The sequence below is a fragment of the Schistocerca nitens genome, chromosome 7 (genome assembly GCF_023898315.1).
Source record: "Schistocerca nitens isolate TAMUIC-IGC-003100 chromosome 7, iqSchNite1.1, whole genome shotgun sequence".
In the NCBI taxonomy this organism is placed as follows: Eukaryota; Metazoa; Arthropoda; class Insecta; order Orthoptera; family Acrididae; genus Schistocerca; species Schistocerca nitens.
Genome location: NC_064620.1, coordinates 462994844 through 463002676, shown reverse-complemented (window position 1 = coordinate 463002676; position 7833 = coordinate 462994844). Strand labels below are relative to the sequence as shown.

Below are 7833 nucleotides of genomic sequence, written 5' to 3'. Positions count from 1 at the left end.
GCCAACGGCCTTGCCGCAGTGGTAACACCGGTTCCCGTCAGATCACTGAAGTTAAGCGCTGTCGAGCTGGGCTAGCACTTGGATGGGTGACCATCCGGTCTGCCGAGCGCCGTTGGCAAGCGGGGTGCACTCAGCCCTTGTGAGGCAAACTGAGGAGCTACTTGATTGAGAAGTAGCGGCTCATGTCTCGGAAACTGACATACGGCCGGGAGAGCGGTGTGCTGACCACGTGCCCCTCCATATCCGCATCCAGTGACGCCTGTGGGCTGAGGATGACACGGAGGCCAGTTCGTACATTTGGGCCTTCATGGCCTGTACGGCAGCAGAGAGTTTATCTCCAGTGGTTACACTGTAAACATAATGGGCAAACAATACTTTTTGATCTTTTGATCATTTTGTAATTTACATGAATGTAGCAAAGTTATTCGGCCGCGTGAAACTGGTACTAGATGAGGCGAATTTGCTTGTGAGGTTGAGCGCTGGCTGACAGTCGCAGGGCCGTCAAAGCACTGCGGCCGGCCCAGCCGCAGCGATCGTTGCTGGCCAGTCCAGGAGCGGGTACGAAAGCTTGACGGGTAAGCCCAAGCCCTAAAGCTGGGAATATGGGAAGTGGTCGGTCGCTTATAACTTATAAGAATGCGGACAGCACCAGCTACGGTGGACTTTCAGGCAAGCTGAAAGACGGCTTCTTAAAGCTCTCTGAACGTGCGAGCAGCATCAGGTAAAGTGGCAGCGGGTTTGTTCGTTTGGGATGCTGTTCAGAGAGCTACTACTCAGCAGGAAATGGTTAGGTAAAGTCGCAAGTAAAAACTTAAAAAAGTTACTCTTAGGAATATTTTCATTGGCACTATCCTGAAAGGTACGAACAATACAAAGTTTCAAATCAATAAAATGAGCTTTTTGAGAAAACCACATATAATAACCAATTAGTCGGCTCAAAAAACCGTGAATAAATGCAACCACCCAACGTATTCGGTGAAAATTCGTTTTCAGCCTCTTCTAACACTACGGGAGAAACAGCTGTCATGAGGATAGGTAGAAAGGAACACTAACCCCATACGTTAAGTGAAACTGCTGTTCCGTTGTAATAATCAAAAGAACGAAAACGGCAATCCTATGGTATAGTAACTATATCACAGTAGGCGTTGCTGTGCCAACGGGGAATACGTCTGATAAATGGACCTGTCCACTTCAGGACGCTTATGGCAGAGAGATATCAAGATAACATTAAGACGTCCATCAAGCTGAGCGTGGGGAGGAGTTTCCATCCAGGGCCTTGCAACTGGTGACGTTTGCTCCTAATCCCTTTTGATTTCATACTAACGAAGCCTCTAGGCTTTCAGAATATTCATATTTTGAAAGTGTAATTGTGAGTCCAGTCTGCTACGTTACATAGTATTCTATTTGTGGATGTATATGGCTCAGTCGGTGACACTAATTTTAATTTCGTTGCATATGCTGCCGACACTCTGAATGAATACCTAAATAATCTCACTGTTGTGTGAAAGTCGCCAGGACATTGTTTTATCGGCTGACTATCAGAACTGATTGCAGACTTGAGCAAAATTCTTCACTGTCGTGGGTTATTGTCTCTTCTTAGCAGCATGGTGTTAACTACAGTAATTCGTAAAATTAGGTAAGACACATTCTGCTGAAGGGCTCAATGACTCGAAAACGTTCGTAAGTGAAAAACTAAAGAATTAGGGCGACATTTACACACCCAGCGGTAAATGGACCGACGCTGGTGGAATGGGCGGAGAATATCCTTGTTCTCCTGATCCACGGAGCTAAACTACAATCGTTTTTCAACGGCAGACACTGGCTGCATCACTATAACATAAACTAAATCACCTCTCTGAAAGGATAAAAGGTTAACAAATCAGATGAAATTAAGTCGTCACTTCTGATGCAGTTTGGGGGCGGGGATTCTGTAACTCACTGCATTTCTATTGATGAACAGCTGCGACTAAAGCGTACCGAAGGATTTGCTTAATACACAACAATGATCTGTAAAATATGCAAAACAATTCGCAGCGAATAGTGTACCAACTATTTGCTCTAATCCCTGTTCAGAGCGTCGTTCGTCAAACATACTGATAATCCATTTTCACCTTGACCGATAATCGGTTGTGTTTTCTAAGTCATCAGTATGTTCACCGTTTGAAATCTACAAAATAATTATACTGCCTCGAGGAGAATTACTGATTTGGAGCTAAAAATCAGCAAAGTCCTATTTGAAAAAAATTTGATGCCTGTATCTCTATGGATGATAAGATTACGTAAATAAGCTGCTCATTATTATGTGCGAGACTAGTGACTATTCATTTCTCTCTCTCTCTCTCTCTCTCTCTCTCTCTCTCTATACACACACACACACACTGCAGAGCCAACATTCGGGCACTCAGACGCCACAGAGCGATTCCTTGCACACTAGCAGTACAAAAATGTCACATAAAATTTCGTCCTTGCATTTCTTTCTGCAGAAAGTGGATGTCGAAAAAAGACAATTTGGCAGATGTACACCAAGTATCTTCACTAAGTAGTTTGCAAGTGTGCTGCCCGTTTAGTGTGCAGAGGTTGCAGTTTCGCGTTAGAATAACCGAGTTCGAGTCCAGATCCTTGTTAATTTCTTTTTATTTTCTAATTTTGGCCTGCATGACAAGGTCTCTGGCTTCTTAATACTTATACATCAATTACAGCAGCTCTTATAACGTTTGTAACTATTTAGTACTAATACAGAAATGGGAGTAAGATGGTTTTAATTATTCCACTTTGGAGACGTATTTTGGCTTTAAATATTTACTCTGTTCTCTTTCACGCACGACACCCTTCAACGCTTTCTGATCCATTGTCAGCATTTATTCCTGCTGCCCTTTTCTTCAGTTATACGCCTTGCTTCCCGAAAATAAAAAGAAGGGGCTGCTCTTAACGAATGTGTATGAGTATTTAACACCGGATGGGCACGTCAAATTCCCCTTTAAAATCATTTTGTTTGTTACGAGAAACAAACCGACGCTTTCTGTCGACACTGGGCGTTAAGTGAAACAAAGTGATGGGCTGTATTTGTTTGGACTGGTTCCACTCGCGTTGCAAAACCCAAATTGCAAATATCTGCCAAAAAGTACATATACGTACCAGACGTAATGGTCAACAGACAAGGATGTGTGTAGAATGCTCACTTGAGCCAAAAAACTTCATGTGGAACTACGCCGTATTCCGAGTGATTTCTGTGATTTAATGTAAAAGTACATTATGATTTATGGAACTGACCGCATACACACAGCCTGTTTGACTCGTACTCAACAAACAGAACACAAAATGTTGTGCTGAATAATTCAAACAATGTAGAAAAGATAGACAACTTTAGTGAAATCACAAAGGATCGCCCAGGGTTAAATTTTGCGTCCACTGCTAATCTTATGGCAGAAAGACATCCTGAGCAAAGAGGTTGAAAACAACAAGGAAGGTTAGGCTAAAATCGAAGGTCAAACAGGTTGGTTGGGTAAGAGACATACCTATGCGGCACTACCCCAAAAACGAATGTACGTTGAAACAACGTGTCTATCTCGGAGATCATATGAAATTTTTGCTCCAAATTAGCGTTCCTGCCATACTTCTGAATACTGACCACTCCTGCTGGAACATTCTACGAGGGGTATTTGGAAAGTAAGGAACGATCGGTCGCGGAATAGAAACCACAGTGAAAATCCGATGTCGTTTTGCACGGATGTGTCAGGCAGTGCCTCTAGTACGCCCGTCAATAGCGTTACGTCATTCTTTTTAGTTCTGAGCACACAGGGAGCACATAAAAGTACGAAGGCTTGGTGAGAAATTTCGCCTGAAGCTATGCAGCCAACATTACATAACGTCGTGCGGTTTCTTCCTCAAGACAATTCTCAGCCGCATTCTGCAGGGGCAATAAAGATGCTCCTGTATCGTTTTCAATTGGAAATGTTTGATTACCCACAATGCGGCCCGTAGTTGTCTCCCTCTGAGTTTCATCTCTGCTCGCATGAACCGCTGGCTGTGAAGACAACATTTTGGCACAGACAACGAGCTGTAGGCCAGCGTAGAGAACTGGCGAAAAGCACTGGCGGCTGCCTTCTATAACGAGGGTACTGGAAAGTTGGTACAACACCACGACATACTTCTAAGTCGGATCGGCGACTATGGAGATAAGTAGCTGGAAGTTGTAGCTAACTGTTGCAAATAAAACGGTTTTGATTTTCACTATGGTTTCCAATTCGTGACCCATCGTTCCTTAATTTCCGAATAGCCCTCGTATATATCAAAGTGCGGTTTTCTCGAAGTTACAGTGGATAATACGGTGAATTTCTCGACGTTGGCAAGTAACTTTAATTTTTTATAGTCGCTCAATTGCAGCACCGGCTTGGTATTTCTCTAACGGAACTATATACGTTTTTCTGTGGCATTTGAAAGAAGCTTCTAAGAGAACTTCAACGATATAACGAACAAGGGACTTGGTCAAATAGTATAGAACAGCGCCACAATTCACTGTCCCATAGTGAGAAGAGGAGGTTTCGCAAACGCCTGCCCTATTGTACCAGCTGTAAGCAAACACGTAGCTCAGATACAGTTCTTGCGTTTCTCCGTGCGCTTGAAGCCCATCAATGTGCGTTCTGCTATGGCAGCAATCTGGTAACTTGCTCATAAAACTATTGAAAGATTCACGATGTATACAGCAATGGAAAAAGTGAATACGGTTTACGGTGAATGTTGCTAAGCTGTTGGGGCAGCGGTGCGGTTGTACGCTGAAGAGTATCCAGATCAAGCCAAGTACTCACGATCCGCCTTTGCAAACATTATAAAAAGAGTTCTAGAAACTGGAAGTGTGGAGAATAAAATACGCCAAGGAAAAAGATGAGCAGCAGATGAAAGAAATGAAACCAAAATTCTAACTCACAATGCAAATGTCACTCTGAGAGGCATCTCGGAAGTAAGAGGGGGTTCAACCAAACGAATGTTCTGCAAACACTACAGTCCATCGCATTTCATCTTCATCACATTTCGCCGTATCTGCAGCTAGATGGTAGTGACTTCCAAAATTGGTTGCAGTTCTCCGAATATTATCCACGAAAAGTGGAAAATGATGCGGCTTATCCAAGCAAAATTTTGTTTAAGGAAGGATCATCGTTTACAAATTACTGTAAATTCAATCTTCGCAGTATGCACTAATCGTCATTTGTGTGTGTGTGTGTGTGTGTGTGCGTGCGTGCGTGTTTCAAGTTAACGGGCGCTCAACGGCGTCACCCTGACTCGAAGAAGTGACTAAAAACAACGCTCGTTGGTCAGTCAAAGTTTGGTGCGTGTTTTTCAAGACAGTTATTGGAAGACAACCCACTGGACAATCAGTGTGTTGCCAACGCGACGGATGTCCCTCCCATTCCACACTTGTAATGACAGATCCTCTTAAGAGAAGTTTCGAGTGCATTACGACGGTGCTTTCACTACAGCGAAGGAGGAGATGGGGAGGGGAGGGGGAGGGGGATGCCGCCTCGATCAGCCACTAGCCACTACACGGAAACACGTTTGCCTGACAACAGAGACGGTGCTCACTGGGGCACACCCTTGCTCAGTGTGTGAGTTGTTGCCAAAATGTAACCAACGTATACTATGAAAGTTAACGAAAACATAGCCAGCTGACCACGAAGTTGACATATGAGGTTATAAGTAACAAACAGTTAGTGGTCCCCTTTGCCTACAGCGTCAACTGGTGGATACACTGCAAGGTCATGACGACGAGGAAGCTATCAGACACTTGCTCTCGAACCACAGAGAATATTTTTGTAGCAAATAGTTTCTGTAAAGTTGTTTGAAAAATAATGCGGAACAACTGCACGCTACACACAGTTGATGCTAGTAATGTTACGTCAACTGGCCTGTTAACAAACGGTTTCTTTGTGCATTAACCAGCGTTCTCTACGTGCACCTGCAGGCACATACAGCTGTGCTGGGCAGTGTAGTGAATCAGCATACAGGCTACATACTTTCTTTGTGATCCCACACCAAGACCGCCCTGTTATCTGTAAAAAGACTTCTTTGATACAGTGTGCGAGCTCATGGAATCTTCTCACCCAATGGGTGAGCTCTGCTCTCCAGAGAGTACATTCTGGAGACACTAGGAAATGCATCAGGTAAGCACTCTGTATTCTCTACAGCCTTTTCTTCGGTATTTTCCCCAAGTTCCATCACCTCGTAACCAACGCACACTTTGATTAACAGCCAGTGCATCGTTTTGAACTTTATTTCATATATTGTATCCCTCTTTTGGACGAAATGAGTTATGTTTTGGTTACTGGTGGTTAGATCTTGAGCCACCCTCTAATTTGTATAGATAAAAGGTACGACTACTGGCCTTGGTAACGTCAATATTTGGCAACGCCCCAAGCTGTACTTCATAGCTCGCTAAGTTACAAGGAAATTTTTGCACATGAAGCTCAAGCTCCTTTGTCACGTCCTGGAACTCAAAACCAAGAGCATCCAGTGCTCTTCTTTCCATAAAATTGATTTGGCATGCTAATGTCAATTATTTCGAGGACAAATATATTGTGTGGTGCTTCACAGGCACACCTGAGATGTCTTATTGAAATACAGGGTGTTTCAAAAGGAATGATCTGATTTTGGCCGGTAATAATTATGGGACGTTCCGGCAAGGAAATGTATGTTGTCTGAATGGATGTGACCTAGAGTTTGTCGATGCGTCTTCTCAGTTTGCGGTCATTCAGAAGTAAGATGGTGTCCGTTCAATAGAAGGCGTTTTGTGTGATGCAGTTTGCAAAGAGTGAATCGGTGATTTCGGTCCAAGCGTCGTTTGGTCTATAAACCACACAGACTACAATTAGTGCAAGCTGTTCGTAGCGGTAATAAATGCTCTGCTAAAGGTCATGGAAGATGATACATTTTTGTCACTGTTAATTTTCAGTGACGAAGTAAAATTTCATGTTAGCTGAAAAGAGACATAACGTGCGCATATGGGGACTCGAGAAACCTCATGACATTATTGATCACGAAAGAGATTCACCTAAAATGAACAATTTTGTGTCATTTCTCGTGAAAAAATGTACAATCTCTTCTTCTTAAGGAAAACACAGTGACTGGAATGTTGCAAACTACCTTTTTGCACAACTTCAGGAGGACTCAGATGACATCATTTTCCAACCAGATGGAGCTCCACTATATTGGCACAACAACGCACGTCAGTTTCTCAATGACCCTCTGCCCGAGAAACTGACCTGCATGCTTGGCCTCCCAAGATCGCCAGACATGACCCCAAGCAATGTTTGCTTCTAGGGATATGTGAAGGAAACAGTGTTCACCTCTCCTGTACCTCGTGACGTGGAAGAACTGAAGAACAGAATAACAGCCGCCATAACTTCTGTAAAAGCAAATACACTGCGTAAAGTTTATGGCGAATTTAGCTATCGTCTAGATGTTGTTCGTGCTGCTGCTGGTGGACACATAGAGCATTTGTAATAGCATAGTTAAAAATTTAAAGATTTTGTCACTATTTTGCAATTCATTTGATAGTTTGTAGTATGTTTTTATCAATAAATATGGTGTCTTGAAATCGGGTCATTCTTTTTGAAACATCCTATACTTACAGCTCTACTAAGACCACATATTTACAAATTGCTGTAGTCCGAATTGTACTACAAGGACAAGTTCATCACAAAACTGTTGTTGTACATTATACATTGTTTTATTAATTATGACTATCGATCACGCTTTCCTGCAGTGATAACTAGTGTAGTATCTGACATCAGTCGGATGTTGCCTTCACTGGTGTACGGCTTCTGTAAAGAGATTACATCG

General features: G+C 43.0%; 1 pseudogene; it reads left to right on the top strand.

Annotated features, from left to right (window-relative positions):
* On the top strand, positions 1 to 118 carry LOC126195907 (5S ribosomal RNA; annotated as a pseudogene).
* The last annotated feature ends 7715 nt before the right edge of the window (positions 119 to 7833 follow it).